This window comes from Protopterus annectens, chromosome 4.part0, assembly GCF_019279795.1.
Source record: "Protopterus annectens isolate FY-2018-M chromosome 4.part0, PAN1.0, whole genome shotgun sequence".
NCBI lineage: Eukaryota > Metazoa > Chordata > Ceratodontiformes > Protopteridae > Protopterus > Protopterus annectens.
The window spans coordinates 407,921,946-407,945,126 of NC_056733.1; positions in this window are offsets into that span (position 1 = coordinate 407,921,946).

Genomic DNA, 23,181 nt, shown 5'->3' on the forward strand with positions numbered 1-23,181 from the left:
CTGTCTGGAGTGTTTCTCCCTGGGCCTCTGCTAAAAATTAGTTTTTTTTCCAAGTCAGACTTTCCTGGTTAACAAATGTAAAAATGACACACATTTGAATATCAGACTTCATATTCTTCAGAAAGTACAAGGTAACACAAAAGCTTTTATTCTAGCAATTATCTAAGTGTATAAGATGGATAGTTGAAATGTGTCCCTATTTTTGGGACTGTACTCCCCCATTATTGGCTTCGTCCAGGTTTTTTGTGCTAAGGTTGAGAGCTATGGTAAGAACTGAATTCACTGAATATGTTTGGGGGCTGTATTCCCCCATTACTGGCTTTGTCCAGGTGTTTTTTTGCTATGAGGTTGAGAGCTATGGTAAGAACTGAATTCACTGAATATGTTTGGGGGCTGTATTCCCCCATTACTGGCTTTGTCTGGGTGTTTTTTGCTAAGAGGTTGAGAGCTATGGTGAGAACTGAATTCACTGAATGTTTGGGGGCTGTGTTCACCCATTACTGGCTTTGTTCAGGTGTTTTGTGCTAAGAGATTGACAGCTGTGCTATGGTGAAAACTGAATTCACTAAATTGTAGCCATTTAAGTTTCTGTCTTCCTCTTTCACAAAACAGCTGATTTGGCATAGTGGTATGTTGCTCTGACTATTTTGCACAGGGTCTTGCGTTTAAGGCTTGGCAGTGAAATGTATGGTAGTAACACAGCATTTTATTCTAGCAACTTTCCAACATTATACAAGCAAAGTTTAAAATGTGTCCCTGGTTTCTGGGCTTTTGCCCCCCCCCCCCAATAAACTTTGGCTTTTTCCAGATTTCTTTGTGCTGCAAAGTTCAGAGATACAGCTGAGTGAGTAGATTTTACAAGGAGCTGAGAGCTGCAAGCTGCAGGGGAGCAAAAGTTTAGTGCTGCTTATGCTGATTCTGCTTGCATTGTTAATAGCACAACAGGTAGTATACTTGCTTTTGATGCAGAAGGCTGTGGGTTCTACTCCCACAGTAGATAGATGCACTGCTGATACTGTACTGTGTTGCAAAGGGGGTGGATGCTGCACTTCTTTTTGGTGAAGATACCTAGTAACTATGAACCTGTTATCAGTTTGTCATACATTCCCTATTGCAATATTGCTAGCTTATCATTTTTTTAGTGTAAGATAGGCAATTTATTCCTCAAGGGCAACGGGCACTTTATTTGTAGATGAAACAATGAAATACAAAGTTGTTTGGCAGCAGCAACCTCTTCATTAGTCACAGATCTCTTTAATGTGGAATTATTTAGATGACTTACTTCTTCAGAGATTGTGCATATGTACTGATACTAGTGGAATGTAGAAGTTCGAGTAGACTTTTATGATGGAAATGTTCTGAATTGGGCTGTTTTGTCATTACTGGTGCATGCATTTTGTTTCATTGTTTACTGAAAAAATTCAAAACAATAAATTTAAAACACTCTCAAAAACTGTACTGTATTGTACAAGGAATAGAATTTAATACAATCAGGAAGGTGTATGAAAAAGCATGTGTATGTTTTGTGTGCAAGGGGCCTGTGATTTGAAAACAGCCCAAACCCAAAGTTAATCTTTATCTGCCACTGGCAAAATGTATTTTCTTTGAATGTGGGTTTCAATGCTGTTTCAGTGAATGTGAGTCTTCAATGGCAGAGAAGTTTTAATGCTAAGTTTGTTTTCATTGTGAGACTGCATTGCTTTGTTTAGCAGATATGATATCTATTAGTATTTGCGCTGTAAAATGCAAAATAAAACTTTCAAATGAAGTCCAAATCATCACAGAAGTAAAGCAGTATGCACATTAGTGTTTATGGTAAATGGGGTGAAATAGCCAAGTAATGGTTCATTGGAATGGCTGTAGGGGGAAAGCTCTATTCAACCATGATTTTGTGAGGGGGGAAAGGGCAGCAGACTCAAAGACAGCCCCGGCTGAACTATACCTCTCAACTGTCCAGATTTTTGCAGAATGAATAGATTTTTGCTTCTTATTTTTGGTTTGTTCCTCATAAAATTTGTGGGTTTTCTGTCAAATCATTTAGGAATGAAGTCACTAAATAATGACAGACACTGAGTTTCAGACTTCATAACCTTCAGAAAAATGCATGCTAAAGCAAGACCTATCAACTGTCTCAGTTTATACAAGAGCAATTTTTAGTACTGTTTATATGTTCCCCCAATATATTTGACCTTGTCCAGATTTCCTGCATTAACAGGTTGAGAGGTACGTGCAAATAAATTGCTTTATAGAATTAGGCATATCCAAACCTCTCAACTGTCCCTGATTTTGGCTCAAAATGTTGTTCTTCCCCTAATAATCCCTCTGCAAAATGGCAATTTTGGAAGAAAACATGGAGGTTTTACAATTAATAAATAACTGTAATAATCAGTTATAGATCACTTTTATTTCAGAAATGCATATAGATTATTTTATTTTGTCAGCTGCTCAAGTTAGCAATACTAATATTAAAAAGTGTCCCTTCTTTGACAGGTTCCCAGCTGTATTGTGTGGCTATTTTATATTTTTGCATCACGTTTTTGGTCCATTTTTCATAAATCTGTGGGTTTTTTGGCAAATTAGTGGCAAATCAGTAAAGACTGAAGTTAGAAAATAATGACAAACATTTCAGTTTCAGATTTCATACCCTTCAGAAAATTCATACTAATGCAAGACCTACTATTCTATTATCTTTCTAAGTTTATAAGAGCAATATTTAAAAATTGTCCTTATTTTTGGGCCTTTGTCCCACTTCTATGTATGGCTTTGTCCAGATTTCTTGCTCTGAGATTAAAAGGTATGACAAATGTGTCAGGGCCATCGCAGTCAGCCAGAGATAGTTCAAATTGTGATAAACTTGTTGCACCCCACTGCCCCGTGTAGTGACTCTGGATGTGTCCAAGCAAGTCAAGGAGCAGTTATGCAGTGTAAATGTGCAGACTATCCCGCCTTCCAAGGTAGACACAAGTACTACAGTGGCTTTTCATCTGTCCTTGATTTTGCAGAATGTTCTGGTTTCTGTCATATTTTTATACTGTTGATTTATGCTTATTATTATTCAGAAAGTGCCTGTTTCTCTGTGTTTAAGTAGCAATGCTTTAATGACCATCACATAAGCTTGTCTGAGATTGTAAGATGCAAGTAAGCTTTAATAAGCATACTGTTAAAGAATTGCCAACATTGAAAGACTTTCTGTTGTTGCCATGAAGAGAATACCTACATAACTAGATAACGTATAAGTCTTGGGTATTGAAATGCATATGACAGTATTTGTAATAAAGGACAGGATTACATTATTTTAAGAAGCTTAAGGCTTTACCTGCAAACTAAACAGAATGCCAATCTATCATGTGTGGTCCATATCCTGTGCAGTAATCCTTTAAGCAATGTATGTTGAGCTTGTTTCTTGTTTGCATTTCATTTTTTACTTTGATCATGTTTTCCCCATGAAACAAGTAGATAGTTGTTGTCAGGCAGCAGGTCTTTTTTTGGATAAGAAACATTTTTACAAGTGGGGGTATCACAGAGATTACTACTTTCAGCATGTTACTTGGTACTTTAATAAAGCTGAATATAAATTATAATTAGAACTGGAGAGCAAGGAGAAGTGGTTTAAGTTGAGTGTTGCTTGTTTTTCTTATACCTGGTTTTGACTGGCATTCCAGTAATGTCTTTAAAAAGTAATTTATTTTTTCATGCCTCACAACCTTTTTGTTTCCATCTAGATATTAAGTAAGCTGTCATGCAGCCAATGGATTGAAATATTTTTTTTCTTCTACACTTCATTTTGTCTTGATTGGGCTGTCATAATGATGGTTTGGCACCCAGGGCAGTGTATTTAATTAAAGTTACAGTTTTTGTGGTTTAGAGCATAGCTCCTTCCCTTTCTAGTAGGCCACACCCATTCCCATTGACCCCACCCATTCAGCTGTCTCCTGCAGCCCCTCTTTGATTTAAAGTCACCAGCTGCCACTGATTACAGTGCAGTTATTTTGCAAAGAAAAGTTGTTTCAAAGAATATTTTGAAAAGTACAGTCATTTCAAAGCATAGTCTGCAAAGTAATTTCAAAGCATATTTCGCAGAGTACAGCATTTTAAAGAGCTTATTCTGTATTTGAATATTATTACAAGTACCTGGTGTGTGTGAATGTTTGTACATAATTACAAGGGCCATTTTGCATTGTGTTTTACTATAATCTGTGGGCATGGCAGAAGGATTTCACAGACCTGCATCGCTTGTGTTTGATAACAATATTGCAGAAAATTGGCGAGTGTTTGAGCAGAAATACAGTATTTTCATACAGGCTGCTTTTTCTGACAAAGATGCATGTACAGAAGAATTTATTCTGGTTAACTTAGCTGTTTCAGAGGCCATTGAAAGACAGCATTCATTTGTGTATGCACATGCTGTGTTTGCAGGGGAGGGGGAAGACCACCATATAGTAGTCCCGTTCAAAACAAGGGAAGACCCTGAGTGCTTAAAATGTAAATTTAGAGAAATGTGTAACCTCCAAATGAATGTTACATTGGAAAGGCATTTATTTTATACAAGGCATCAAAAGTCTTGTGAAACCTTTGCAGCATATTCAACTGACTTGAGAAACAAGGATAAAACATGCAGATTTGGTGAATTGAGAGATGAGTTGATAAAGGAGAGGCTTTTGTGTGGTATTAGTAGTGACATAGTGAGAAAGATTTTGCTTTGAGGCAGTGATTTAACATTAAATAAGGCCATTGAGATGTGTCAGATATACGAGCTCACAAGTATGCTTACAAATGAGAATAGCTGTGGAAGACACAGTGACAAAGCTCGTGTTGATAGTATGTAGCATGTGGTTAAAAGAAACAGGCCCAGGCACATGGCACCTACTGCAGGTCCTGTAACAGTCCCTGAGAAACCCTGAGTCTTTCCAGCAAATTCCACAGCATGCTCAGTGAAGCATAAAGGTGAGTCAGCAAAGTCTAAAACATGCCCCCACCCAGATTCATAGTCAACTGTTGTAATTGTGGTGGAAATCATGAATCCGAAAGAGAAAAGTGCTTAGATTTGGTCAGCAGTGTCATTCTTGCAATAAGTGGAATCATTTCAAAAGATTTTGTAAATCAAATTGGCGCATTCTTTTATTAAAAGGGGGCATTCCAAGAAGCAAGTTGATCAATTAGAAAGCTCCAACCCTACTTTTTATTTTGATGGTGTGTCTGTACTTGGTAAAACAATTAATACAGTAGATACATGGGCAAAGAATGAAGTATTTTGTACTGTTTGGATTAACGAGAGTCCTGTAGAGCTCAAAGTAGATACTGGCTCAAAGTGCAATGTTATGTCAGCAGAAACATTTGATAGAGTAAAAGCTGCAGAACAATTTGATTTGACTAAGTGTGCAAAGCTTGTTGCTTATGGTGGTGAAGAGATTCAAACCAAATTTATGGTCGACCTATCCGGATTGAAACTGATCACCAACCTCTAGTTATTACTCTGAGAAAGCCTATGCATAGAGCTCCAGCTATACTGCAATGTATGGTGCTTAAATTGCAAAAGTACAATTTCAATCTTGTGTATACAAAAGGAAAACGTCTTTATCTTGCTGATACTTTATCCAGATTGCCCATAAAGACCACAGAACAGCATAACAATGAGTAACTTGATTCTGAAGTCATAGAAGTGAGAATTTTTTCTTCCACATGTTTTGATGAGCTCAGAACTCACACAGCTTCGAGCTCAGAACTCACACAGCTTCATATCCAATTCCCCAGAAGCTGAACCTCTTTATCAGTCAAAGATGGCCTTTAAAACAATCTTATTTACCAGTAGAAGTGCTATTTTCCATACAGATATGAGATTTTGTCAGACAATGGTATCATCATGAGAGGTCCTAAAGTGATTGTTCCAAAGTCTTTGCAACAAGAGTATATTAAGATCTTGCATCATGGCCTCCCAGGAACTGATTCTACCAAAAGAAGGGTGAGAGGTCTAGTATTTTGGCCTTCTGTGTCAAGAGATATTGAGAAAGAACTTTCATGTTGTTCAGTATGTAATAGTACAAAGCCACATCAACAGAAAGAACCACTTCAGTTAAGTCAGATTCCTGAGCTACCTTGGTCGACAGTAGCCACAGATATCTTTGAGTGGAATGGTCAACATTACTTGGCGTTAGCAGATGGATAATGGTAATGGTTCCAATTTCATATGAATTCCACTCCTCGTGATTACACAATGTACGACCTCAGCTCTTGACACAAACTTTTCACAAATCCGATACAATCAAAACCTTTTGACATCTACATCATCACTGACTTCTCTTTTTTCAATGAAGTGAGCAATTTGCTGGTTTTATCATAATAAGACTTCTGGGACAAATGCTTTTTAAACAGTTGGGCTTTTACTGCTTTGTTGTTCTTAGCACTTGGAACCAATAAAGTACTGCTGATTGGTAATGTGGTTCTGGTTTGTCTTGATGTAAGTCTCTGGGCAGGTAAACCAAGATGTTTATCATGAGGAATGTTTCTGAAAATTAACAAGTTGATAAAAAATTGGTATTGTCACATCTGGGTTTTCTAACACCTGTTTTGCACTTTGAACTGTATGTTCAGCCTAACCATTTGACTGAAGGTATTCAGGACTACTCGTAATATGTACAAAGTCCCACATTTCTGCAAATTTCTTGAACTGCTGACTAGTAAACTGTGCACCATTGTCTTCTGTGTCAAGTGATACTGAGAAAGAACTTTCATCTTGTTCAGTATGTAATAGTACAAAGCCACATCAACAGAAAGAACCACTTCAGTTAAGTCAGATTCCTGAGCTACCTTGGTCGACAGTAGCCACAGATATCTTTGAGTGGAATGGTCAACATTACTTGGCGTTAGCAGATGTTTATTCACCTAACATCCAGTACTGTCATTACTAAGTTGACGAGACATTTTTCTGCTCATGGTAGCACATACAGAGTCATTTCTGACTATAAACTATTTAAACGAACACCAAAGCATCAACGTCTTCTTAATGCACATAAGAAGAGTGACATAGTGGATTCCTATTCTGACAACAATTGTATGCTGGGACTGGTGGTAATAGAAATTGATAAAAAATACTATTCCCTTATAAATACCAATTGGATCCCTAGTACTAGTTCTAAAGCAGTTAAGAAATACTTAGATATTATAACACTATACTCTAAAGCAGAAATGTTGATAGTTGGTGATTTTAACTGCATCCTATCAGACAATGACACTACAAATGTTAAACAAATCAGGCTATCTTCAGTAACAAAATATTTAAATCATTATATTAATACAATGCACATAAGAGATATATCAGATGGTCCTTTAAAATATACTCACTATTCTTTTAAATTTGGGACTCAAACCAATATTGATAAAGTATTGGTATCCAATGCATTATACTCCAAAACAGAGGAGGTACTAATAGTTTAATGCTCCCTATCTGACCACAATGCTAATACATTTAAATTAACTTAAGTCCAAACAATTTAATTTCTTGCCAAAGACTCCTGGCCTAAATAACTAAAACAAAAGGCTTTAATGAATGGTTATGAAAAGAGATAAATCAATTTATGGAACTTAACAATAATAGTGAGGTCACTGATATCATACTATAAGACATGTTAAAAGCTCACTTATATGGTAAAGAACTGGTATATTTGTAAAAGAAAGGAATGGGATAAAGAGTTAAATGCTCTCCAAACTGAAATTGATAAATTAAAATTAAACCTTAAACCTAACAATAAAGCTGCAAACAAACCGTTGAAAAATATAAGTCAGAAATACCTAGAAATATTATATCATAATATTTCCATTAACTTAGAAAAAATTAAATTACAGTCATTTTCATTAATCTTCAAGAGCCTTCACAGAATAAATATTAGATCAAAAATATAAGTAAAACAAACCACATCAAGGAGATTGTTTATAAAGCAGGGAATAAGACTATTAAAGCTATGGATCTGAAAGATGTATTGAAATGTTTTAGCAGATATTATGATGAAATTAATAAGACAAAGTGAAACCTGAGTAACAACTTATTGGATAGCTTTTTAAAAGAAAACTTACATAATAAACAGAACAGAAAAGCAAGATTGATAAGTCTTTTTTCCTTTAAGGAATTAAAAGATCAAATTAAAAATCTTAAAACTAATAAAGCACCAGGTATGGATGGGATAATTCCTGAGATATATAAACTTTTACCTGATCATATTTTACATTTTTTATTAAATGCTTTTGAAGAAGTTAAGAGTACATCTAGCATTCCCCTATCATGGAGATAGTCTCTTATTACACCCATTTTAAAATCAGATAAGGAGCCTACTCTGTGTTCTTGTTATTGACCTATATCACTTTTTAATGTAGACTACAAGATGTTCATGTCTATATTAGCAAAAAGATTAAATCAGATGCTCATTGCTTTAGTAAATGAAGATCAGACTGGATTTATAATTAATAGGAAAGGTCAAGATAATATAATAAGACTCTTTTCTTTGATTGATATGGCAAACAAAAATAAAAAGAGTTATCTATAATAAGCTTAGATGCGGACAAAGCTTTTGATTGTGTGAATAGGTCATACTTGCTCAGAGTACTAAATTAATATAATTTTCCTCTGATTTCATAACGTTAAATAAAAAGCTTTATAACTCAATTTATTTTGTCAAAATAGGCTCCTATATATCTAGCCCCTTTGATATCTTAAAAGGTACCAAAACGGAGTGCCCTTTATCCCCTTTCCTATTTGCACTTATTATAGAGCCGTTTGCTGGGTGGCCACGGTGGTGCAGTGGTTAGCATTGCCGCCTCACAGCAAGAGGTTCTCCGGTTCGATCCCCGGCTGGGGTGCCTTCTGTGCGGAGTCTGCATGTCCTCCTGTGGTGGGTTTCCTCTGGTGCTCGGCCTCCCACATCCCAAAGACATGCTGCAGGTGGATTGGACACTCTAAATTGGCCCTAGGTGTGCGTGTGAGTGTGCCTTCTGTGGAAGGTTGGGCGCCGGGCTGGCAACTCGACACCGTAAAACTCCACTGCCATTCAATGTGCGGACAAGGTGATCCGCTGTGGCAACCCCTGACCGGGAAAAGCCGAAAGAAGAAGAAGAAGATAGAGCCATTTGCTAACTATATAAGATGTAACATACACATTAAAGGTTTTAAAATAAATGAAAAATTTTCTTCTAAAATTTGTCTTTTTGCTGATGACATTCTGCTTGCTTGTGGTAATACCGAACTCTCATTGGATCATATAGTTAGGTCTATGGACTATTTTGAAAAGATTTCAGGTCTGAAATTTAATGACAATAAAATAAAACCTAGCTTATAAACAAAGAGATAACCAGCAAGTTAAACTCTTACAAAAAATTTGACTGGGGCAATTTACAGTTAAAATACATAGGAATTACTATTGAGACTAATAATAAAAAAATCAATTTTGGTTAACTACCAAAACCTAATTGATACAATATCCAAATTAACATCCAATTGAAATAAATTACTTTTCACGTTTGAAGATAGACTTACATTGATCAAAATGATAATTTTACCAAAAATATTATTATTTAGTCAGTCATTAATTCTTCCCTTTCTAAAAAGTTTAAAAAAAACTCCATTTTACTAAAGTTCTTATGGTATCACAAAAAAAAACAACGAGAATCTCCCTAGACTGGCACATCAAAAGTTGGGAGGAGGGAGCGAGGGAGGCATTGGTTTCCCCACTATTGACTTATATTCTAAATCTGTAATTATTAAAATAATACTCCAGTGGCTTGACTTCTCTTATGCTTCCTGTTGGAAATCAATGCATAAACATATACTAACAAACAATAACAAATGCATAATTGAAACTTATACACATTTGGACATCCTTTTTGGGGGTTTTAAAAGACTATAAATTAAATGAAAAACATAAGTTTACCCTCTATCCTTTCATAAATTAAGTTCTATTAATAATCAAGTGATTTATGAATTCAAATTATCTAATCAGAGATCTACTAATAATATTATTTCCTATAGTTTTCTTTTAATACAATGAAAAAGTTTGACTTAAAGAATAGTAACTTAATTTACTGGCATGAGTTTCTGAATGGGAATAAAATACACTCAGCGCATTATCTGATTGCTAGATACAGTCTGGAAAATAGTAGTTGGTTAGATATACAAACATGTAAGGAATATATTCAAGACAAAATCAAAATAGCATTAGACGTACAAACTGAAACTATTCCAGAAATCCTAGACTTATTTTCTTATATAAATAATAATCCATCTAAAGGTAAGTTATACTTGTCAAACATATATAAGACTATTAGAATTTAATTTGTTCCCCCTGAGTTGTTATACTGGAATTACTCGACAAAAATAAAGAAGAACTTTCTGAGAAGAGTAAGAAACATTTCTTAAAATCTGCAGGAAAATCAATGTCCTCTCTATACTGGAAGATTTATACGTGGAAACTTTTACACAGAATTTTTCTAACACCCCACAACATTGCTGTTATATATAAATCAGAAAAGATAAAATGCTGGAAGTGCAATGAAACCCTTGATGCAGATTGGGTTCATATGATCATAGAATGTAACAGAGTGTCATCTTTCTGGACTGATTTTAAAAGCTTTTGCCAAGCATTGTGGTCAGATAATTGTACTTTTACAGATTTCTTGATTTTGTTCAATGCCCCATCCCAGACGTTATTCCAGTATCACAAAAACCTTTTCTTTGGTCTGGCCTAACTATTGCTAGGAAAGTTATAATTAAAAACTGGAAATGTAAAACTACTCTCTCTTTTCCTAGTGAATTTATCTGTCTAGCCAAATCTGTTTGTAAAAATTAATTATCGACTCCAAAAAATAGAACTAGAAATGTAACTAATCAATACATAGCCTGGAAGAAATTTAACCTTCTCTATTAGAAAAGTACTAATGGTTTTGTGTAAATAATTCTTGTTATGGACTTTTGTTATAGTTTTGTATCTTAACAAAAGTTAGGAGTTGAATGTATTTCATATTAGTTAAATATAGACTAGGTATATTCAAACTATATTTGTCTGTGAAGTGGAGCTATTAGGTAAAGTATTTGGTATTTTTATTGGTTAGCTGTAGTAGGAGGATAGCATGGGTGAGTGGGCAGCCTAGTTAAGTCACTTTGGGGCATGGAGATATTCATTGTGTGCTGATTAATGGGTAAAGTATGGAAAACCAATAAGTATTTGTGCAAATTATGAAATTCTTGGAAAATCATATTGCACATTTTGTCATATAAATAAAAGATAATCCAGTCCAAAGTTGCTGCACTGTGCTACAGACATAAAGCTGTATATACATCTGGCCAATACTTAAAAGATTCAGGATGTGAAAGATTATACATGCATCATGGTACAGATATGAAGTCAGGAAGAAGGCCTGGGGACTGAGGAGTAAGGACAGTTAGAGGTGGGGGTAGAATATTACATGGGAGCAATAGCCAAGTGGCTGTTAAGGTGGATGACTGTCAGTAACTTTGACTTATCATGTCTGAAGGGATGGAGCATTGGTGTATCCCTGTGGGATGCTCAAAGACCCTAGGGGTCCAGCTCCTAAAGTGAGAAAAGTAAGTCAGAGGGGGAGGGGTTTGGCGGCATGGACTTGGAATATACAGAAACAGTGAAAAATCTAATAGAGAAAGAAAGAGAGAGAGCATTTATTAAATAGAATCAAGAAGGAAAGAGTGGATGTAGTATGCTTACAGGAATTAAATATATCAGAGAGACTGGGAAGGTGGAAAATAAAGAATATAAATGGATGGTGATGAACTGTGCTCCTAGAGGAGGGGAAAGAAAAGGAGAAGCAGGAATAGTAGTGAAACAAAAAGTGTATGGTGGTGGAAGGACAGTGTGCAGGGGCAAGTGATTAGTGGGCTGTATATAAAGGCACTTTTGAAGACAACGGAGCGGTGATGGGATTTGATTATGACCCAAATAAAGACAAAGTAAAGGAAATAAAAGGTTGTGCAGATGCAATTGAAAATGTGAAACACAAAGAGGTAGAGTGATATGAACATGAAATTTCATTGTAGTGTTAGAGCGAAGTTTACCCAGGTTATAAGAAAAGGCAGAGTTCAAAGTGAAGGTTAGAAACTTTTAAGGAAATGTATGAAATGGATAGGAGTGCTAGATACCTGGAGTGAAAAATGGGGGAGGTTGAAGAAGTAAACAAGTAAGTAGGCTGGACACCATATTAATAGATGATGAAAAATGTGAGGTAGATACTATAGACATATATGAAAAAGGGGTGTCAGGTCATTCCTTGGTTACAATGTTATGGAAATGGGAAAGAAAGAGAGATGGGAGGTGGAAAAGGAACCCGATTAAGTGGAGAAGTTCAGATAGAATAGGTAGAAAAGATGTCTGGGAAGTTAGTCCTAAGGAAAAAAGAATCAGAAAAGGGAAAGGTACGAATTAAGGAGAGGAATGGAATCAAGACTGCTTGGAGAGAGAAAATGATGAGACATAGAAAACATCAAAACAGATGGTTACAAGATCAGATGGGGACAAAGAGATAGTGTTGCGGCAAGAGCAAACTGATATGAATGAAGTGGAGGAGGAAAAGCAAATAGAGGAAGATGTGGATAAGAAGGGCAGAATGAAGAAACTGCAGGAGGAATTAGAGGAGCTAGAAGAAGAACATATACAAATAGAAGTACAGCAGAGGGGAGGTAGCTGGAGAAATGGAGAGAAATTAGATTTTAAGTTATTAGTGTAAAAACACATACATTTGAAGACAAGAGCATGTGTGGGTGGAGAAGAAACCAAACAAGGTAGGATAGTTGTTCAGAATAAAGAGATAAAAGGCATTTAGGAAATTCTACTATGATTTGTATGCACAAAGAAAATCAGGTGCAATGAGGTTTAAAGAATGGGATGGGCCAGAACACAAAGATGGAAATAGGGAAGGGATGTACAAAAAGGTGATTGTGGAAGAGGTGGTTCAGATGATTTATCATTTGAATATTATTCATTGGTAGGAATGCATGTAGGCAATATTGGGTAAAATCATTTACCGAGAACAAGAGAAGAATAAGAAAAAGTGCCAGAACCAGTGTGACAGGAAGTAATGGTAACATAATAGGAAAGGAGAAAGAAGACACAGCAAATTATTAACCAATTTCTTTATACCACAGTGGCATAAAACTTTTGGCTATTTTAGAAATGCTTCTACCAAGGTTAGTGGCATCAATGTGTTTTATGAAAGGTAGGTCATCCATAGATCATTATACAATGTTGTTAAATGTTATGAATTGGTGTGAAAATGAAAATATAAAAGGGTGGGTAGTATCACATTAAGAAAGCCTTTGATTGAGTAAGTTAGTTCCTGGTGATGAAGACTCTAAAGCAAATATTGGGAGGAGGAAGGGCTATAAAGATCATTAGAGCACTATAGAAACCAAATGTTCAAATCAGGCAAATGAAGGTTTATCAAATAAGGCAAAGTCAGGCAGAGGCACAAAGCAATGATGCCAACTGGCCTCAGGGATCTTTAGTTTGATTTTGGAGAAAGTGGTTCGGAATAAACTGATTGATTGTAAGTTGCTGAACGAGAGGCAAAAAGAGTAGCATAAACATATTCATTGATGATTGCATGTAATTACTTGAGGATATACAAATGATACTACCTTGGGTGCTGAAAACTTCTAAAGGTTATGGAAAAGAATCAATCATGATCATCATCCCTAGATATAGTCAGTAATAGGGATGTGTAAAATATTAAGGTTGTTATGGTAAAAAGGGGGATGTTTAGAAGTAAAGGTATATCTAGGAGAGATCAGGATGAAAAAAACTGGGAGGAGTTAAGAGATACAATAGAAGGGAATGCTGTAGAATAAATAAACAACTGGGCTGACTTAGTGGTAAGAGTAGTGTTGATATAGTTAGTAATTTTTATTCTGAAGCATGCATTGATTAAACCAATGAGAGTATGACCAGGGAAAATCCAGAAGGTGTGTGATGGATTTGCATGAAGAGGAAGAGAAAGTTGGACAGATAATGAAAGCAAAAGTAGCCAAAAGTAAATAAGAAGGTGGGGCATGTCTGAGTTTAAGATGTACTCTGCAGGAATAAATGTAGTGCAAAAGCTAAGAGGCTTACAGAATGATAAGGTTAGACGGGATATTTGGGAGGATAATGATTAAAGGAAGAATGGAATATTTTTATGGAACTAGAGAAAGCAATGGAAGTGGAACTAAAGAAGTATATGAAGGAGGGGATGAGACTGCAAGAAGCTAAAGGGGCTAAAAACAGGGACATACTGAGTGAGAGGCACCAACAAGTATTTACAAGGGAAGTGAGAGAGTTGGATGTAAGACTCCTTAGATACATAGAACAGATATAAAAAGGAGTGAGTGCAATGTTTGCCCTTTGAGCATGTGATGGGCACATTTGGGCTGAAAATGTCAAGAAGCTGGGCAGTGTAGTCGGAGCAGATGTGAATATTGGACACAAATTAAGGAAAGCATTATAGAAAGGTGAAGTGACTGGGAGTACAGACAAATAGAGGATAGGTCATACATATAGGGATATGGGATAGAAGGAGGAAGCAATGTGGTTTAATAAACTCAGAGAGAGATGAATTAAAGAAAACAGGGTAGGAGAATTACAAGACGTGGATAGAAGCATGGGAGCTGGTGAAGGTTTGAAAAGTATTAGAAACAGTGAGAGAATGCACATGAGGCTGTTGATCAGTGGCACAAGACCCCATAGAGTTTTAGACAGATTAGAAGGAAATGAGAAAGTCCAAAGTGATGGAGATATGGAAAAATAGACAGCATCCAGATGTAGGAATGTAAAATGGTGCAAAAAGAACAGCAGACAATAAAAGGAACATGGAGCTGACTAAATAATAGATAAGTTAAGGAAGGATGGATGCTATGTGTTTATATAGTAGAGGAATGTCAGGGGACATGGAGGAGAGAAGAAAGGGGCCAATGCTGTTAATTACAAGGTGGCATATAAGGATAAATTGCAAAGAGATGGAAAGCAGGGATATCAGCAGTGTTAAGGCAGAAAGTATAATTCAGTGGATTAGGCAAGTAACTGTGAGTGAAGGCAATAGCATAGACAGATAAAAAAGATTAAAGGAGAAATGGGACAGAGTTTAGAGTGGAAGGCAGAACAGAATAGGGGACATAAGAAGAAAACAAAAAAAGGGAGCTGTGTTATAATTTAAATTAGGGAAGTTTGCAGAGGATATAGAGAGAAATTACATATATAAAAGTGTGTTATGTTATATAAGGTATGAATGAAGCAGAATAGTGGTGCAGCAGATAGCATTGTTGCCTCACAGCAAGAGGTTCCCCGGTTTAAACCTTGGCTGAAGTGCCTTCTGTGTGAGTCTGCATGTCCTCCCTGTGTTCGTGTGGGTTTCGTTGGGAACTCTGGCATCCTCTTACATTCCATGGGCAGGTAATAGGTGGGCTTGAAACTCTAAGTTGGCCATAGGTGTGAGTGTGCGCATGGGTGTGGTATGGAAGAACTACTGCGGCATGGCTAGCCACCCAGCGGTGTAAACCTTGGCTCTAGATAATTGTCACTGATGAAGTGACACCCCGACCTTATGCACAAAAATGAGGAAAAGGGTTGCTGAAGGATGGATATAAGGTATGAACTGACATATGTGGAAAGAATGATGTATTACTATAATAAAAAAATCTTCATTTTTTTTTGTAAAGTGTAAAGTTATATTTCTGAAAACAATGGAATGTCCTAACACGAGTGGGTAGAGTTATGTGCTCAAATATGATGTGCAAGATTTCAATAAAAATAATTTAGAGAAAAAAAATCATCCTGTTAATCTGATGAAACCTTGTAATTTATTATTGCTGCTCACCCCTACCAGTAGTCTTGCACATCAATTATTTCTCTTCTTTTTACATCAGGTTGACTTGTGTCCTTCCTCTTCCTTAAGTCAATAAACTTTGTTTTCTTGTCTAAAATAAATGTTCAAGTCTTTGATTTTTTCCCATTGCATTTTTTTTTCTTGTTGTTTTGTTTTTTGGGTTTTTTTTGTACTTTTATAGGTTCATAAGTAAGCACTAGGCGAGTTGCCCTTGCAGGCTATTTTAACCCTCGTCAATTTCTCTTTTTGTGCTCAAAATACCCTATCCTGTTTGGTTATAGATTGGCCTTACCCATCCCAGGGTCAGTAATTATATATTACCCCTAAAGAGAATAACTGGGATCATACCATAAATAATTTGAGAGGACCCATGCATGGGATAAAGCATTTAGGAGCTACATCTGCCCATTAGTAGTATGGGAGGGGCAGTCCTGGGGTATATTTTCTACTTCCCATCCATAGATGTAAGTTGTTCTTGAATATGGACAGGAATTAACTTTGTTTTATGTGGATGGGGAGTCTGTTTCATAGCAATAGTATCCTTTGCGAGATATACCTGTCCTTCCAAACCATTCTGCTGATGTTGCAGAAGAGGTTTAGATCCTAAGACTAAGTGTTTTTGATGCCATTTGACTTGCTGATGTGCAGTAAATCCATCAGTAATAGGTTGGTGGATGCACTGAATGCCAGACACAGGTGACTTTTTAATAGCCCTCAGATACCAAGTATAGTGACAGGGCTTTGAGTCAGTTGTGGTGTACCTTGCATCTATTTTCTTGGATTTTTCTCTAATGTTCTCTAACTGTAACATGCAGAGCCACAACTAGGGTAAGATAAAGGGGGCAGCTGCCTTGGGCAGGAGCTGACAGGGGGTATGACTTGCAGATGTCAATGGTGCCAGAGTGTGATGGCAGTACATGAATGCTGATATTGCATTTATGACTCGGCTGAAGTGCAGTGATGCTTAGTGTGAGGTGAGTGCGAAAGCAAATAATGCCGAACAGCATTATGTAGAACACAAAACCGCAAACGCTCACAATAGTGAAGCTGCGGAACTTTGAATTCTTACCCAGGGCAAGAATTTGGTGGGCCGTTCCGTGGCTTCACTATTTCCTCCACTGTGGTGCAATCTCAGAGTTGGTATATTTAAGTAGGGGGGATAGGGGGGTGTGGGGGCAAAGCCCCCCACATTAGACATAGGTTTTTGGTGTGCTTGTGTAGTGTGTGTGTTTCCCGGAAGAGCAAATTTTTCCCAGGGAAAAAATTCGCTGTTCTGAGATTTTGATTATATCACATTTCGAACTTCCAAGTTCGAGCGTATGGTGCTTGAAATTTTGGAAGTTCGATAATGTGATAAAGACCCTGGCAGTAACTGTAAAAAGTTTTGTGTTACAGTTTAGCAAAAAGGCCTGCTACAGTTTTAAGTGCAAATAATTTTTTTTTGCTTTTCCACTTTAAGAAGAGTTTTTTTTTAAATCTTCTGATTTGAGTTGAAGAGAGCTTGTTCTGGGATCTGCTCTGAGTGCCAGATGAGCTAATTATACTTCTCCTAACATTTCTTTATTTCTCCCAAATTGTTATTTTCAGGTCCCTTACTTTTTGCGTTCTCTATCTTAGCCTTCAGTTCATCTATACTCTCTTGAGCTGCCATCGTATTTAAGGAATTGTAAGAATGTATTTGTTTTTGAACAGTACGATTCTTCTGCTTCTTCTTCCTAGTAGCTAGTTTTCTCTTTTTTTATCTCCAGTAATGTAGTGGTCATTTCCCAATCAGACGTATGTCTCTTTATCTTTTTTATTTTTTGTTAATAAGGCATTTCTTTGATAATTATGAACAAGTTTAAATGATCACTGTTGACAAGTTTAAATGATCACACTTATGGATAGTTTGAGTGCCAGTGATTTTTTTCGGTGGGTTCAGGCTGCAGCACTGACCATCAGCTGCCCAGAACTGTTCCAATTGCTGCAATGTCTACCCTAGTACTACCCTCTGGTTTTGCAGTGACTGGTGGGGTTGGAAGGGGAAGTGGAGCAGCTTGTACATGGTACTGGCTCCTGAATTAGGGACTATCAGCAGTGCGGAAAGGGAATGGGAGAGCATCATCCTGGGAGTGGAGTAGAAAAGTACCTACAGCATCATCCATGCTGCTTGCCTGTCCTTTTTCCTGGCCTCACTCATCTCAGTATAGTGATGTTGGGCAGACACTGTGGTGTACCTTGAGTGTATGTCTATCCTTGGCTGTCTGCGGATGTCCCACCCCTCCCATCCCAGCAATCACTTCAGCTCTGTTCCTCACCAGGGCATAAGAGACAAGCTGCCATGTCATCATGTTTCCTTTTTGAAGGACAGGTATGCTCATTCTCCCTGGCTGTAGCATCAACTGCCAGAGCTGCAAATCAAACTCAGTTCACTGGGGCCATAGTCAGACCTTTATCGCTTTATGCTAAAGGTGAGACTGAGTGCCCAGGAATTATCACTCACATCAAGAGTTCTGTAATCATCCCTCCGATCTTTCATAAATTCAATACTTTCCTTAGGACAGTGCTTCCTTGACATTGGTAGCTACAAGTTTGTTTGCTTACCGCTTTGCTATCTAATATACAGCACAGGTCCCTTATCTTATAAATTGTACATCTCTTTATGTTTGTAATGTATTACCCCATAAAACAATAGTTAAATTTATGACTCTGAAGCAGAAACGTATGTTTTAGTAGTCATCTGGAGTATAACTGTGAAAGTTCTCCATCTTCTTATTACAAATGAACTTCCAAATCACATAAATAGAGGTAGAAGATCACCAATCTGAATGTATGAATATGTAGAGTATGTACAATCAATAAACTAGACGGACTTTGTTTACCTACAGCTCAAACTACTCTCATAACCTGTCAATGAAAATTTTAATTAAATGTACAAAGTCAAAGTCAAAATCTGCCTTCTTATGTACATCCTTCTTGCTTAAAAACACGCTGTACTTTAACTAATGTAAACAATTTAAATGATTCCAACAGTCCCTGTATTTCTTTTCCCCTACCATAATATTAAAAATGACAATTTAAGTAACAGCACAGTGACAGAGTGCTGATTTAACACTTTTAGTAAATAAAACATTGTTAATTTCCATAGGTTCACATTCCATATGCATGCTTTTATGCACAGTTTGTTGACTAATACTAACAGACTTTTTACAAGAATACATTTTACAAGAATAGTAGTATTTTGACTAACTGTGTAATAGAGTGCTGTATGTCCTTCCCAAGGAATATGTTTAAGACTGTATACAACAAAACGAAGACCAGGATCCAAACACAGTAAAACACAATAAAAAACATTTATTAAAGCCTCTAGTGCCTCGGCAAAAGCCTTCAGAGGATAATACAAATCCAAACCCCTTACTTCCATTTATATAACACAAACAATTAAATAATCAGTAATAAATTGACAAATAACTAAATTCAATTAAATCAAATTAAATTAAAGCACGCCAATTGCACTCTGCATTAATACCACTAGGAGTCAATGTATTATATTTTAATATGAACATTGCTTTCTTATACAACTTTTTCTTTATATCAGAGCCATACTTATTAATAGGGATATGTTCTAAAACTGTACTTAATAGACCTCCTGGGTCTCCATTATGACACTGCGTCAAATGCATAGCAAGAGGGCTTTTAAGTTTAGAATTCCTGATGTCCCTGATGTGCTCCTGGACTCGTAACATGAAAGCACTCTTGCTCTCACCAGTATAAAACATACTACATGGGCATTTAAGTGCATAAACAACTCCTTCAGTTTTAAAAGAAAATATGGCCTAAGCCTGAAAATGCACTCCATTAATATATTCAAATGTCCTACAAATATAATGACATGTAATACACCTGCCACAAGGGAAGGTGCCTAATAAAGTAAGATTACTATTTATGCTATAATCAGGCATAGAAAAGCCAGTATGTATTAGTATATATTTAATACTTCTACCTTTATGATAAGAAAACATAGGGCTTCTACATAATATAGTTGCAATTTCTTTAAATTTAAACAAAAAAAACCCAATAATATTGAATTATTTTCTTCACCTCATCTGATAAGAGATCATACGTAATTACCACAAATATTTTTCTGAGGTTGTTACTTAAATTAATACCAGATCAATTAACCTTCCTGTTACCATCTACTGTTAGCCAATTATAATTTTCTTTTTTTACTTTATCCAATGAAGTATGAACCATTCTTTATCATAACCCCTTCTAATGAATAATTCCACTGTTTTCTAAAGTTCATTATTCAACTCATCACTATTATTACAAAGCCTTTTCACTCTAAGTAGTTCTCCATAGGGGTGGGATTTCAAAAGATGGGGGAGGTGGCAACTACGGGCATCCAAAAAATGAGCCCCATTCTCAAATTTTCAATGTATTTTACATATTATTTTTCCATATGCTCCCCCTTCTAAACAAATGTCAATAAGTTTGAGATTGTTTTCATAATGAACAAAGTATAAGTCGTGGCTATGATTGTTAGTGGCAGGTTGTGCTGTGAATGTAGCCATTTTTTAGTATTATGTAGATTGTCTTTTTTGCTGTAGTCCATAGAATTTATTTAAACTACTCATTCACTGCATCCACAAAATAGTTCAGGCAATAAGAATTGTATTGACTAGAGGTTTTCTTAAATTTGGGGATAAGCATTTGTTTATCTGGTAGAGGCTTCAAATCTGGACTTGAACTCCTATCAGAGTAATGGGCTTGAAATACCTCTTCCTGCAGCTGATTTGCATTACTTTCCTAACTTCCTCCTGTTTTCCTGCCTGTCCTTGCCTTAAAGGTGCAGTATTTTTTATAGTCAATAGCTACCATTATGCCACAACTCACAACTTATATACATACACATATATATGTATATGTGTGTGTGTGTGTGTGTGTGTGTGTGTGTGTGTGTGTGTGTGTGTATATATATATATATATATATATATATATATATATATATATATATATATATATTAAGTGTAAATATATATATATATATATATATATATATATATATATATATATGGGTCTACTTCATAAGATCGACAGACCATTTGATTGACAATCATTTGGTTGACAGCTCATTTGGTCAACAACCAGTATTCAAGGCACTTAACAGGGATTTGCCCCCCTCCCCAATGTTGTGAAACCCTGGAGCTGATATATATATATATATATATATATATATATATATATATATATCTATATATATAGTTAGGGAGGATGTGGGGGACACTGCACCCCACATTGGGGGGTGTGAGGGTGAAGCCCCCCACCTATTTCCATTTAAAACATGAAAATACAACAAAAACTACACATTTTAAATGAAAATAGGTGGGGGGCTTCACCCTCCACACCCCCCAATGAGGGGGGCTATGTCCCCCACACCCCCCAACTATATATATTAACTCCAGGGTCGCACAACATTGGAGAGGGGGGCAAATCCCAGGTTTTTGCCTTGAATACTGGTTGTCGACCAAATGAGCTGTCGATCAAATGAATGTCGATGAAATGGTCTGTTGATCTTATGAAACAGACCCATATATATATATATATATATATATATATATATATATATATATATACACACACACACACACACACACACACAGGTACATATATATATATATATATATATATATATATATATATATATATATATATATATATATGAAAACCCATTCAAGCTAAAGTTTTCACCATGGGACAGTCCCACAGATTTTTTGTTTTGATTCTGGTATTTGTTTGCATTTTCAGTTTGGCTTTCTGAGCATGTCCCAGCTTTGGCTGTCGGGGATGGGGAAGGGGTGCTTACAGGAAGTTTTAGTTGTCTTAGTCAAATTCCATCTCAAATTGCAGTTGTACTCACTGCATCTCTCACTGAGTTATTCATTAGTTTCACTTGTACTTTTTATCATCAGAGTAGTCTTTCAGGAATTTTATGACCTCACTTGCTACTACCTTGCAGGAAAGCATATGAACAATGCAAAACTAAAATGTTAGTAAACAGAGTTTTCTGTTCATTTCATTTCATATTTTATTTTGTGTGGATTTCTGAATGCTAGTTAAGTGCTATGATGTTTTACTTGACTGCCAGTTGTTCTGTAGAAAGCATCACGATACAAGTTTCAAATAGTAGTAGAAGCAATCTTTTTTCTTCATGTTTTGTTTTTTGATCTCTGAATACTAGCCACGATAATGTTTTTATGACCTGTTGTAAAAATAAAAATACATAAGTGTGATGCAAGCAATACATTCATTTAAACAATGTGGTCCAAAACTTACTGTCACAATGGGGGCTGCACAGTACAGCAACCTTTGATAGTTATACATACTATTTCTGAGATTGCTTTACTACAAAGTAAAGGGTATACTCCAAGAGATTGCTAAGATTTAGTATGAATTCAATAAATTGTACTCTTTTGATTATACTGCTGACAGTTACACTGTGCAGAATAAATAAAGGAAATAAAGAGCTGCGCAATTAAGATAAGCTTTTTGAGAAGTTCATAAAAAGCAAACACTGAGATTCTTGCCTAACCGCCCCCACTACAAACACACACAAAAGTGTAATAACCTTATTGTTTCCTAGTGATAGGGGACTGAAAGCTTTGACAGGAATTGAATATTGTTAATTGCATTCACCCGAGGGAATGAAAACAGGGCTGCGTAAAGTAAACTGAAACCAGAAGTAGGGTTGATGATGATGAAGTGGTAAGTAGGGGGTGACAACTGGGAGGTATCAGGACAAGTTTCTTTTGGTCAGAATTTTAGACTCTGGGATTGTCCCTTTAAACCTCCTGTAATGGATGCCCATGGGATATATGCAAATGACTCCTTAAGGACATCAAGTGTGTCAGCTACATGGCTTCTGAATGTCCATGACTTTTTTTAATTTTTAAGCCATTATGGTTATGTTCAGGCCAATAAAGCCAAATCAAACTAGCTGTTTTCGTGCATGTTTCAGCCTTTTTATTGAACTCATTAGCACAATATAAGTGGATAGTTTGGCTAAACTACAGAATCACAGGGTCTTTAAACCCAGCTGATGTCCATAAAGATTAAGGTGCTACAAAATATCCCAACTAATGTCCAAACCATGTTAGACACTTTCTAAATGTTCTGGACTTTGTTGCATACCTGGGAGCCATACATATGCTTTCCTTTTGTTTCCTTGTAAATTGCTTTTCCCATCTTTCTTCTCAATCTTTTCTAACCTCTTCTGATCGATTCTTATAATTATCATGCAATTTTTTTTATGCTATACTGATAATCCTTTTTTAACAT